This window comes from Salvelinus alpinus, chromosome 3, assembly GCF_045679555.1.
Source record: "Salvelinus alpinus chromosome 3, SLU_Salpinus.1, whole genome shotgun sequence".
Lineage (NCBI taxonomy): Eukaryota > Metazoa > Chordata > Actinopteri > Salmoniformes > Salmonidae > Salvelinus > Salvelinus alpinus.
The window spans coordinates 109731031-109745378 of NC_092088.1; the positions used below are offsets into that span (position 1 = coordinate 109731031).

Consider the following 14348-nt stretch of genomic DNA (forward strand, 5'->3'; position numbering starts at 1 on the left):
CACTACAATAGGGGCTGTTACTGCATCAATGCCCACTACAATAGGGCTGTTACTGCATCAATGCCCACTACAATAGGGCCGTTACTGCATCAATGCACGCTACAATAGGGGGCCCTGGAGGTTTTGTAACATTCTTGTGTAATTTCGGCAAAGTATAGAAAGTGGCAATTTTATGGTGTTGAATAGCCAAAAAGTCATGTTCTTTTTTGGTTAACTGACCAGAACTTAAATACCCATCGAAGACAGTAAAGCTAGTATTCTGTAATTGGGAAGTGGAGTCACCTCTGAGTTTCTTGTAAAAGGTGTTGTCTATGACAATCATTTAAATAAGCTGTCCTATCCAGGAGTACAACCGACCCACCCTTATCAGCAAAGCTTGTTTTACAACTTAGGTAAATTATGGAAAGATTTGGACTCCTGTTTGTTCTTAAGGAGATGAGCAACATATTTTTCAACAAGTCTGCAATATGTCTCAATAGAGTGACTGCGTTTGGCTGGAGGTATAAAATAACTCTTGCTTCTAAAAGGAGTCGGAGTCTGTGCAGGTGAGCAACATACTGGTTCAATAGAAACATCCCGATTAGGGGAGCTAAAGTATTCCCTTAAACGGATGTTTCTAAAAACACTTAAACATGTCTACCTTCACATCAAAGTCGTTGCTCTGACTTGTAGGCACAAAATATAACCCTTTATTAAGCAAAGAGACATGGGCAGGGCTCAATATCTTGCTTGATAAATTAAAGACACTCAGTCCCGTGGGTTCTGGGACCGTGTGAGCGGTCTCCTCTGGTAGTCGTTTCTTCTTACCCCGTCGGGCATCTCGTCGGTGCGCGTGCCTCCGCCACCTCCGCCCTTCCGCCCTTCCGCCACCTCCGCCCCTCCGTCGGCCCAGTCTCTCGTTGAATAAAAAACTACCACTGGAAGCCGATGAGGCGCTGGTTGTAGAGTGTTGGTCAGACGGGGGTGGATCGAAGTAAGCGGCATCCCTCCTGCGTCTGTCATGGAGAGGAGGAACAGGACCTCCTTTGTCAGGGTTTCTCCAGAAGTAGACTTTATCCTCGGCCTTGTCTTTTTTGTCTTGGTTGAATTTCTTGATTTTAAGTTCCTTTATTTCTGTAGACAACTTGTCCTGGAGCGCTTGGTTAGTTTTCATCAGTTCATTGAATATGCCATCATCATTATCAGCTATTTGTAGAGCTGTGCGTTTGTCTTTAATCATGTTATCCATTTCAATAAGATCCTTTTTCAACTGGTCAACAATTCATATCATTAAATCAATAGAGCATTTGTTCAGGATGGCACACCAGCGCTCACAGAAATCATCTGTGCGCTATCCCAATGATGGTTATTTATGAGTCCGGGGGGAATAATGCCTTGACGCACATAATCACTAAGAGTGACTATATGTAGATGCGTCCTCATCTGGCGATTAGATAAATGTAACAGTTCTTTCGAGAGGTGAGAATTACCTCCCGGCATGTCAAAAAGGGACTCCTAAACAATGATCTTATCACGCTCCCTTTGGCTATATTCAAAATAATCTTGTTTGGGTCTATGACCAGTGTCAGGAAAAGAATTATCATTCGGCATCGTGTCATGACATGGCACATCTCAATAGGTGGTCCAGGTACTGTGTCATGACACGACACATCTCAATAGGTGGTCCAGGTACTGTGTCATGACACGACACATCTCAATAGGTGGTCCAGTTACTGTGTCATGATATGGCACATCTCAATAGGTGGTCCAGTTACTGTGTCATGACATCTCAATAGGTGGTCCAGTTACTGTGTCATGACACATCTCAATAGGTGGTCCAGTTACTGTGTCATGGCACATCTCAATAGGTGGTCCAGGTACTGTGTCATGACACATCTCAATAGGTGGTCCAGGTACTGTGTCATGACACATCTCAATAGGTGGTCCAGTTACTGTGTCATGACACATCTCAATAGTTGGTCCAGGTACTGTGTCATGACACATCTCAATAGGTGGTCCAGGTACTGTGTCATGACACGGCACATCTCAATAGGTGGTCCAGGTACTGTGTCATGACACATCGCAATAGGTGGTCCAGTTACTGTGTCATGACACGACACATCTCAATAGGTGGTCCAGGTACTGTGTCATGACACATCTCAATAGGTGGTCCAGGTACTGTGTCATGACACGACACATCTCAATAGGTGGTCCAGGTACTGTGTCATGACACGACACATCTCAATAGGTGGTCCAGTTACTGTGTCATGACACGACACATCTCAATAGGTGGTCCAGGTACTGTGTCATGACACGGCACATCTCAATAGGTGGTCCAGTTACTGTGTCATGATATGGCACATCTCAATAGGTGGTCCAGGTACTGTGTCATGACACGACACGACACATCTCAATAGGTGGTCCAGGTACTGTGTCATGACACGACACATCTCAATAGGTGGTCCAGGTACTGTGTCATGACACGACACATCTCAATAGGTGGTCCAGGTACTGTGTCATGACACGACACATCTCAATAGGTGGTCCAGGTACTGTATCATGACACGGCACATCTCAATAGGTGGTCCAGGTACTGTGTCATGACACATCTCAATAGGTGGTCCAGGTACTGTGTCATGACACGGCACATCTCAATAGGTGGTCCAGTTACTGTGTCATGACACATCTCAATAGGTGGTCCAGTTACTGTGTCATGACACGACACATCTCAATAGGTGGTCCAGGTACTGTGTCATGACACATCTCAATAGGTGGTCCAGTTACTGTGTCATGACACATCTCAATAGGTGGTCCAGGTACTGTGTCATGACACGGCACATCTCAATAGGTGGTCCAGGTACTGTGTCATGACACGACACATCTCAATAGGTGGTCCAGTTACTGTGTCATGACACATCTCAATAGGTGGTCCAGGTACTGTGTCATGACACGGCACATCTCAATAGGTGGTCCAGGTACTGTGTCATGACACGGCACATCTCAATAGGTGGTCCAGGTACTGTGTCATGACACGACACATCTCAATAGGTGGTCCAGGTACTGTGTCATGACACGACACATCTCAATAGGTGGTCCAGGTACTGTGTCATGACACGGCACATCTCAATAGGTGGTCCAGTTACTGTGTCATGACACATCTCAATAGGTGGTCCAGTTACTGTGTCATGACACATCTCAATAGGTGGTCCAGGTACTGTGTCATGGCACATCTCAATAGTTGGTCCAGGTACTGTGTCATGGCACATCTCAATAGGTGGTCCAGGTACTGTGTCATGACACGGCACATCTCAATAGGTGGTCCAGGTACTGTGTCATGACACGGCACATCTCAATAGGTGGTCCAGTTACTGTGTCATGACACATCTCAATAGGTGGTCCAGTTACTGTGTCATGACACGACACATCTCAATAGGTGGTCCAGTTACTGTGTCATGACACATCTCAATAGGTGGTCCAGTTACTGTGTCATGACACATCTCAATAGGTGGTCCAGTTACTGTGTCATGATATGGCACATCTCAATAGGTAGTCCAGGTACTGTGTCATGACACATCTCAATAGGTGGTCCAGTTACTGTGTCATGACACGGCACATCTCAATAGGTGGTCCAGGTACTGTGTCATGACACGGCACATCTCAATAGGTGGTCCAGGTACTGTGTCATGACACGACACATCTCAATAGGTGGTCCAGTTACTGTGTCATGACACATCTCAATAGGTGGTCCAGGTACTGTGTCATGACACGGCACATCTCAATAGGTGGTCCAGGTACTGTGTCATGACACGGCGCATCTCAATAGGTGGTCCAGGTACTGTGTCATGACACATCTCAATAGGTGGTCCAGGTACTGTGTCATGACACATCTCAATAGGTGGTCCAGGTACTGTGTCATGACACGGCACATCTCAATAGGTGGTCCAGGTACTGTGTCATGACACGGCACATCTCAATAGGTGGTCCAGGTACTGTGTCATGACACGACACATCTCAATAGGTGGTCCAGGTACTGTGTCATGACACGACACATCTCAATAGGTGGTCCAGGTACTGTGTCATGACACGGCACATCTCAATAGGTGGTCCAGTTACTGTGTCATGACACATCTCAATAGGTGGTCCAGTTACTGTGTCATGACACATCTCAATAGGTGGTCCAGGTACTGTGTCATGACACGGCACATCTCAATAGGTGGTCCAGGTACTGTGTCATGGCACATCTCAATAGGTGGTCCAGGTACTGTGTCATGACACGACACATCTCAATAGGTGGTCCAGGTACTGTGTCATGACACGGCACATCTCAATAGGTGGTCCAGTTACTGTGTCATGACACATCTCAATAGGTGGTCCAGGTACTGTGTCATGGCACATCTCAATAGGTGGTCCAGGTACTGTGTCATGACACGGCACATCTCAATAGGTGGTCCAGGTACTGTGTCATGACACGGCACATCTCAATAGGTGGTCCAGTTACTGTGTCATGACACATCTCAATAGGTGGTCCAGTTACTGTGTCATGACACGACACATCTCAATAGGTGGTCCAGGTACTGTGTCATGACACATCTCAATAGGTGGTCCAGGTACTGTGTCATGACACATCTCAATAGGTGGTCCAGTTACTGTGTCATGACACATCTCAATAGGTGGTCCAGTTACTGTGTCATGACACATCTCAATAGGTGGTCCAGGTACTGTGTCATGACACGGCACATCTCAATAGGTGGTCCAGTTACTGTGTCATGACACATCTCAATAGGTGGTCCAGGTACTGTGTCATGGCACATCTCAATAGGTGGTCCAGGTACTGTGTCATGACACATCTCAATAGGTGGTCCAGTTACTGGGTCATGACACATCTCAATAGGTGGTCCAGTTACTGTGTCATGACACATCTCAATAGGTGGTCCAGGTACTGTGTCATGACACATCTCAATAGGTGGTCCAGGTACTGTGTCATGACACATCTCAATAGGTGGTCCAGGTACTGTGTCATGCCACATCTCAATAGGTGGTCCAGGTACTGTGTCATGCCACATCTCAATAGGTGGTCCAGTTACTGTGTCATGACACATCTCAATAGGTGGTCCAGTTACTGTGTCATGACACATCTCAATAGGTGGTTCAGGTACTGTGTCATGACACGGCACATCTCAATAGGTGGTCCAGTTACTGTGTCATGACACATCTCAATAGGTGGTCCAGTTACTGTGTCATGATATGGCACATCTCAATAGGTGGTCCAGGTACTGTGTCATGACACGGCACATCTCAATAGGTGGTCCAGTTACTGTGTCATGACACATCTCAATAGGTGGTCCAGGTACTGTGTCATGACACGGCACATCTCAATAGGTGGTCCAGGTACTGTGTCATGACACGACACATCTCAATAGGTGGTCCAGGTACTGTGTCATGACACGGCACATCTCAATAGGTGGTCCAGTTACTGTGTCTTGACACATCTCAATAGGTGGTCCAGTTACTGTGTCATGACACGGCACATCTCAATAGGTGGTCCAGGTACTGTGTCATGAAATGGCACATCTCAATAGGTGGTCCAGTTACTGTGTCATGACACATCTCAATAGGTGGTCCAGGTACTGTGTCATGACACGGCACATCTCAATAGGTGGTCCAGGTACTGTGTCATGACACGGCACATCTCAATAGGTGGTCCAGTTACTGTGTCATGACACATCTCAATAGGTGGTCCAGGTACTGTGTCATGACACATCTCAATAGGTGGTCCAGGTACTGTGTCATGACACATCTCAATAGGTGGTCCAGGTACTGTGTCATGACACATCTCAATAGGTGGTCCAGTTACTGTGTCATGACACATCTCAATAGGTGGTCCAGGTACTGTGTCATGACATGGCACATCTCAATAGGTTGTCCAGTTACTGTGTCATGACACATCTCAATAGGTGGTCCAGGTACTGTGTCATGGCACATCTCAATAGGTGGTCCAGGTACTGTGTCATGACACATCTCAATAGGTGGTCCAGGTACTGTGTCATGGCACATCTCAATAGGTGGTCCAGGTACTGTGTCATGACACGGCACATCTCAATAGGTGGTCCAGGTACTGTGTCATGACACGGCACATCTCAATAGGTGGTCCAGTTACTGTGTCATGACACATCTCAATAGGTGGTCCAGGTACTGTGTCATGACACATCTCAATAGGTGGTCCAGGTACTGTGTCATGGCACATCTCAATAGGTGGTCCAGGTACTGTGTCATGACACGGCACATCTCAATAGGTGGTCCAGGTACTGTGTCATGGCACGGCACATCTCAATAGGTGGTCCAGGTACTGTGTCATGGCACATCTCAATAGGTGGTCCAGGTACTGTGTCATGACACATCTCAATAGGTGGTCCAGTTACTGTGTCATGACACATCTCAATAGGTGGTCCAGGTACTGTGTCATGACACATCTCAATAGGTGGTCCAGGTACTGTGTCATGACACGGCACATCTCAATAGGTGGTCCAGTTACTGTGTCATGACACATCTCAATAGGTGGTCCAGGTACTGTGTCATGGCACATCTCAATAGGTGGTCCAGGTACTGTGTCATGACACGGCACATCTCAATAGGTGGTCCAGGTACTGTGTCATGGCACATCTCAATAGGTGGTCCAGGTACTGTGTCATGACACGGCACATCTCAATAGGTGGTCCAGGTACTGTGTCATGACACATCTCAATAGGTGGTCCAGTTACTGTGTCATGACACATCTCAATAGGTGGTCCAGGTACTGTGTCATGACACATCTCAATAGGTGGTCCAGGTACTGTGTCATGACACATCTCAATAGGTGGTCCAGGTACTGTGTCATGACACATCTCAATAGGTGGTCCAGGTACTGTGTCATGGCACATCTCAATAGGTGGTCCAGTTACTGTGTCATGACACATCTCAATAGGTGGTCCAGGTACTGTGTCATGGCACATCTCAATAGGTGGTCCAGTTACTGTGTCATGACACATCTCAATAGGTGGTCCAGGTACTGTGTCATGGCACATCTCAATAGGTGGTCCAGTTACTGTGTCATGACACATCTCAATAGGTGGTCCAGGTACTGTGTCATGACACATCTCAATAGGTGGTCCAGGTACTGTGTCATGACACATCTCAATAGGTGGTCCAGGTACTGTGTCATGACACGGCACATCTCAATAGGTGGTCCAGTTACTGTGTCATGGCACATCTCAATAGGTGGTCCAGTTACTGTGTCATGGCACATCTCAATAAGTGGTCCAGTTACTGTGTCATGACACATCTCAATAGGTGGTCCAGGTACTGTGTCATGACACATCTCAATAGGTGGTCCAGGTACTGTGTCATGACACATCTCAATAGGTGGTCCAGTTACTGTGTCATGGCACATCTCAATAAGTGGTCCAGGTACTGTGTCACGACACATCTCAATAGGTGGTCCAGTTACTGTGTCATGGCACATCTCAATAAGTGGTCCAGGTACTGTGTCATGACACATCTCAATAGGTGGTCCAGTTACTGTGTCATGACACATCTCAATAGGTGGTCCAAGTACTGTGTCATGACACATCTCAATAGGTGGTCCAGTTACTGTGTCATGACACATCTCAATAGGTGGTCCAGTTACTGTGTCATGACACATCTCAATAGGTGGTCCAGGTACTGTGTCCAGGTACTGTGTCATCTTCCTCTTCCTGGGGTCCACACAAAACAATATCACAAAATAGATTTTTTTTAAAGGCACGTGTAGCCTACATATCAATACATACACACAAACTATCTGGGTCATGTATGGGAGAGGTGTTGTGCCATGTTGCTTTATTTAATTTAATAATTTAATCAAATTCTTATTTACAATGACAGACTAGTAGCAGTGGGTTAACTGCCTTGTTCAGGGGAACAGTGGGTTAACTGCCTTGTTCAGGGGAACAGTGGGTTAACTGCCTTGTTCAGGGGAACAGTGGGTTAACTGCCTTGTTCAGGGGAACAGTGGGTTAACTGCCTTGTTCAGGGGAACATTGGGTTAACTGCCTTGTTCAGGGGCACAGTGGGTTAACTGCCTTGTTCAGGGGCAGTTGACAGATTTTTACCTTGTCAGCTTGGGGATTCAATCTAGCAACCTTTTGGTTACTGGGCCAACACTCTAACCACTAGGCTACCTGTCATCCCTTAAGCGAACGTGATAACCACTAGACTACAGAAACCGCTGCATGTGGTTTTTGCAAGGACTAAACCAAATTTTACTGATATTCACTGCATGTATTTGAATTTCCAAAATAAGGCATTTATGAAAAGAAGCACTTTTTCCACCCGGTTTCAAACCGGGGACCTTTCGCGTGTGAAGCGAATGTGATAACCACTACAGTACAGAAACTGCTGCATGTGATTTTTGCAAGGACTAAACCAAATTTTACTGATATTCACTGCATGTCTTTGAATTTCCAAAATAAGGCATTTATGAAAGCAATTATTCACTGTTATAAATTCAGTTCTTACTGAATTTGTCAAAGAGCACTGTTTCCACCCGGTTTCGAACCGGGGACCTTTCGCGTGTGAAGCGAATGTAATAACTACTACACTACAGAAACTGCTGCATGTGGTTTTTGCAAGGACTAAACCAAATTTTACTGATATTCACTGCATGTATTTGAATTTCCAAAATAAGGCATTTATGAAAGAAAGCACTTTTTCCACCCGGTTTCTAACCGGGGAGCTTTCGCGTGTTAAGCGAACGTGATAACCACTACACTACAGAAACTGCTGCATGTGATTTTTGCAAGGACTAAACCAAATTTTACTGCTATTCATTGCATGTATTTGAATTTCCAAAATATTATTATTCTCTGTTATAAATACAGTTCTTACTGAATGTGTCAAAGAGCACTGTTTACACCCGGTTTCGAACCTGGGACCTTTCGCGTGTGAAGCGAATGTGATAACCACTACACTACAGAAACTGCTGCATGTGGTTTTTGCAAGGACTAATCCAAATTTTACTGCTATTCATTGCATGTCTTTGAATTTCCAAAATATTATTATTCTCTGTTATAAATACAGTTATTACTGAATGTGTCAAAGAGCACTGTTTCCACCCGGTTTCGAAACGGGGACCTTTCGCGTGTGAAGCGAATGTGTAAACCACTACACTACAGAAACTGCTGCATGTGGTTTTTGCAAGGACTAAACCAAATATTACTGATATTCACTGCATGTATTTGAATTTCCAAAATAAGTCATTTATGAAAGCAACTATTCTCTGTTATAAATACAGTTCTTACTGAATGTGTGAAAGATCACTGTTTCCACCCGGTTTCGAACCGGGGACCTTTCGCGTGTGAAGCGAATTTGATAACCACTAAACTACAGAAACTGCTGCATGTGGTTTTTGCAAGGACTAAACCAAATTTTACTGATATTCACTGCATGTATTTGAATTTCCAAAATAAGGCATTTATGAAAGGAAGCACTTTTTCCACCCGGTTTCAAACCGGGGACCTTTCGCGTGTGAAGCGAATGTGATAACCACTACACTACAGAACCTGCTGCATGTGGTTTTTGCAAGGACTAAACCACATTTTACTGCTATTCACTGCATGTATTTGAATTTCCAAAATAAGTCATTTATGAAAGCAACTATTCTCTGTTATAAATACAGTTCTTACTGAATGTGTCAAAGAGCACTGTTTCCACCCGGTTTCGAACCGGGGACCTTTCACGTGTGAAGCGAATGTGATAACCACTACACTACAGAAACTGCTGCATTTGGTTATTGCAAGGACTAAACCAAATTTTACTGATATTCACTGCATGTATTTGAATTTCCAAAATATTATTATTCTCTGTTATAAATACAGTTCTTACTGAATGTGTCAAAGAGCACTGTTTCCACCCGGTTTCGAACCGGGGACCTTTCGCGTGTGAAGCGAATGTGATAACCACTACACTACAGAAACTGCTGCATGTGGTTTTTGCAAGGACTAAACCAAATTTTACTGATATTCACTGCATGTATTTGAATTTCCAAAATAAGGCATTTATGAAAGTAACTATTCACTGTTAACAATACAGTTCTTACTGCATGTGTCAAAGAGCACTGTTTCCACCCGGTTTTGAACCGGGGACCTTTCCAATGTTAAGCGAACGTGATAACCACTACACTACAGAAACTGCTGCATGTGGTTTTTGCAAGGACTAAACCAAATTTTACTGATATTCACTGCATGTATTTGAATTTCCAAAATAAGGCATTTATGAAAGTAACTATTCACTGTTAACAATACAGTTCTTACTTAATGTGTCAAAGAGCACTGTTTCCACCCAGTTTCAAACCGGGGACCTTTTGCTTGTGAAGCGAATGTGATAACCACTACACTACAGAAACTTCTGCATGTGATTTCTGTAAGGACTAAACCAAATTTCACTGATATTCACTGCATGTATTTGAATTTCCGAAATAAGGCATTTATGAAAGAAATCACTGTTTCCACCCAGTTTCGAACCGGGGACCTTTCGCGTGTTAAGCGAACGTGATAACCACTACACTACAGAAACTGCTGCATGTGGATTTTGCAAGGACTAAACCAAATTCTACTGCTATTCACTGCATGTATTTGAATTTCCAAAATATTATTATTCTCTGTTATAAATTCAGTTCTTACTGAATTTGTCAAAGAGCACTGTTTCCACCCGGTTTCGAACCGGGGACCTTTCGCGTGTGAAGCGAATGTGATAACCACTACACTACAGAAACTGCTGCATGTGGTTTTTGCAAGGACTAAACCAAATTTTACTGATATTCACTGCATGTATTTGAATTTCCAAAATAAGGCATTTATGAAAGAATGCACTTTTTCCACCCGGTTTCTAACCGGGGAGCTTTCGCGTGTTAAGCGAACGTGATAACCACTACACTACAGAAACTGCTGCATGTGATTTTTGCAAGGACTAAACCAAATTTTACTGCTATTCATTGCATGTATTTGAATTTCCAAAATATTATTATTCTCTGTTATAAATACAGTTCTTACTGAATGTGTCAAAGAGCACTGTTTCCACCCGGTTTCGAACCGGGGACCTTTCGCGTGTGAAGCAAATGTGATAACCACTACACTACAGAAACTGCTGCATGTGGTTTTTGCAAGGACTAAACCAAATTTTACTGATATTCACTGCATGTATTTGAATTTCCAAAATAAGGCATTTATGAAAGCAACTATTCACTGTTAACAATACAGTTCTTACTGCATGTGTCAAAGAGCACTGTTTCCACCCGGTTTTGAACCTGGGACCTTTCCAATGTTAAGCGAACGTGATAACCACTACACTACAGAAACTGTTGAATGTGATTTTGCAAGGACTAAACCAAATTTTACTGATATTCACATCATTTATTTGAATTTCCAAATTAAGGCATTTATGAAAGCAACTATTCTCTGTTATAAATACAGTTCTTACTTAATGTGTCAAAGAGCACTGTTTCCACCCGGTTTCGAACCGGGGACCTTTTGCTTGTGAAGCGAATGTGATAACCACTACACTACAGAAACTGCTGCATGTGAATTCTGTAAGGACTAAACCAAATTTACCCTGATATTCACTGCATGTATTTGAATTTCCAAAATACTATTATTCTCTGTCATGAATACAGTTCTTACTGAATATGTCAAAGAGCACTGTTTCCACCCGGTTTCGAACCGGGGACCTTTCGCGTGTAAAGCGAACGTGATAACCACCACACTACAGAAACTGCTGAATGTGTTTTTTGCAAGGACTAAACCAAATTTTACTGCTATTCACTGCATGTATTTGAATTTCCAAAATATTATTATTCTCTGTTATAAATACAGTTCTTACTGAATGTGTCAAAGAGCACTGTTTCCACCCGGTTTCGAACCGGGGACCTTTCACGTGTTGAGCGAATGTGATAACCACTACACTACAGAAACTGCTGCATGTGATTTTTGCAAGGACTAAACAAAATTTTACTGATATTCACTGCATGTATTTGAATTTCCAAAATAAGGCATTTATGAAAGAAAGCACTGTTTCCACCTGGTTTCGAAACGGGGACCTTTCGCGTGTTAAGCGAAAGTGATAACCACTACACTACAGAAACTGCTCCATGTGGATTTTGCAAGGACTAAACCAAATTTGACTGATATTCACTGCATGTATTTGAATTTCCAAAATAAGGCATTTATGAAAGAAATCACTGTTTCCACCCGGTTTCGAACCGGGGACCTTTCGCGTGTTAAGCGAACGTGATAACCACTACACTACAGAAACTGCCGCATGTGATTTTTGCAAGGACTAAACCAAATTTGACTGATATTCACTGCATGTATTTGAATTTCCGAAATAAGGCATTTATGAAAGAAATCACTGTTTCCACCCGGTTTCGAACCGGGGACCTTTCGCGTGTTAAGCGAACGTGATAACCACTACACTACAGAAACTGCTGCATGTGGATTTTGCAAGGACTAAACCAAATTTTACTGCTATTCACTGCATGTATTTGAATTTCCAAAATATTATTATTCTCTGTTATAAATTCAGTTCTTACTGAATTTGTCAAAGAGCACTGTTTCCACCCGGTTTCGAACCGGGGACCTTTCGCGTGTGAAGCGAATGTGATAACCACTACACTACAGACACTGCTGCATGTGGTTTTTGCAAGGACTAAACCAAATTTTACTGATATTCACTGCATGTATTTGAATTTCCAAAATAAGGCATTTATGAAAGAAAGCACTTTTTCCACCCGGTTTCTAACCGGGGAGCTTTCGCGTGTTAAGCGAAGGTGATAACCACTACACTACAGAAACTGCTGCATGTGATTTTTGCAAGGACTAATCCAAATTTTACTGCTATTCATTGCATGTATTTGAATTTCCAAAATATTATTATTCTTTGTTATAAATACAGTTCTTACTGAATGTGTCAAAGAGCACTGTTTACACCCGGTTTCGAACCTGGGACCTTTCGCGTGTGAAGCGAATGTGATAACCACTACACTACAGAAACTGCTGCATGTGATTTTTGCAAGGACTAATCCAAATTTTACTGCTATTCATTGCATGTCTTTGAATTTCCAAAATATTATTATTCTCTGTTATAAATACAGTTATTACTGAATGTGTCAAAGAGCACTGTTTCCACCCGGTTTCGAAACGGGGACCTTTCGCGTGTGAAGCGAATGTGATAACCACTACACTACAGAAACTGCTGCATGTGGTTTTTGCAAGGACTAAACCAAATATTACTGATATTCACTGCATGTATTTGAATTTCCAAAATAAGTCATTTATGAAAGCAACTATTCTCTGTTATAAATACAGTTCTTACTGAATGTGGGAAAGAGCACTGTTTCCACCCGGTTTCGAACCGGGGACCTTTCGCGTGTGAAGCGAATTTGATAACCACTACACTACAGAAACTGCTGCATGTGGTTTTTGCAAGGACTAAACCAAATTTTACTGATATTCACTGCATGTATTTGAATTTCCAAAATAAGGCATTTATGAAAGGAAGCACTTTTTCCACCCGGTTTCAAACCGGGGACCTTTCACATGTGAAGCGAATGTGATAACCACTACACTACAGAAACTGCTGCATTTGGTTTTTGCAAGGACTAAACCAAATTTTACTGATATTCACTGCATGTATTTGAATTTCCAAAATATTATTATTCTCTGTTATAAATACAGTTCTTACTGAATGTGTCAAAGAGCACTGTTTCCACCCGGTTTCGAACCGGGGACCTTTCGCGTGTGAAGCGAATGTGATAACCACTACACTACAGAAACTGCTGCATGTGGTTTTTGCAAGGACTAAACCAAATTTTACTGATATTCACTGCATGTATTTGAATTTCCAAAAGAAGGCATTTATGAAAGCAACTATTCACTGTTAACAATACAGTTCTTACTGCATGTGTCAAAGAGCACTGTTTCCACCCGGTTTTGAACCGGGGACCTTTCCAATGTTAAGCGAACGTGATAACCACTACACTACAGAAACTGTTGAATGTGATTTTGCAAGGACTAAACCAAATTTTACTGATATTCACATCATTTATTTGAATTTCCAAATTAAGGCATTTATGAAAGCAACTATTCTCTGTTATAAATACAGTTCTTACTTAATGTGTCAAAGAGCACTGTTTCCACCCGGTTTCGAACCGGGGACCTTTTGCTTGTGAAGCGAATGTGATAACCACTACACTACAGAAACTGCTGCATGTGAATTCTGTAAGGACTAAACCAAATTTACCCTGATATTCACTGCATGTATTTGAATTTCCAAAATACTATTATTCTCTGTCATGAATACAG

General features: G+C 43.0%; 5 non-coding genes across 5 annotated transcripts; all 5 read right to left on the reverse strand.

Moving 5' to 3' along the window:
• Positions 1-9895: 9895 nt before the first annotated feature.
• Positions 9896-9968, reverse strand: trnav-cac (transfer RNA valine (anticodon CAC)). The gene has a single exon. It is a non-coding gene; the product is annotated as a tRNA-Val (tRNA).
• A 724-nt stretch (positions 9969-10692) lies between these two features.
• Positions 10693-10765, reverse strand: trnav-cac (transfer RNA valine (anticodon CAC)). The gene has a single exon. It is a non-coding gene; the product is annotated as a tRNA-Val (tRNA).
• Positions 10766-12227: 1462 nt separating this feature from the next.
• Positions 12228-12300, reverse strand: trnav-aac (transfer RNA valine (anticodon AAC)). Its single transcript has one exon. It is a non-coding gene; the product is annotated as a tRNA-Val (tRNA).
• Positions 12301-12397: 97 nt separating this feature from the next.
• On the reverse strand, positions 12398-12470 carry trnav-aac (transfer RNA valine (anticodon AAC)). The gene has a single exon. It is a non-coding gene; the product is annotated as a tRNA-Val (tRNA).
• Positions 12471-13747: 1277 nt separating this feature from the next.
• Positions 13748-13820, reverse strand: trnav-cac (transfer RNA valine (anticodon CAC)). The gene has a single exon. It is a non-coding gene; the product is annotated as a tRNA-Val (tRNA).
• Between the last annotated feature and the right edge of the window lie 528 nt (positions 13821-14348).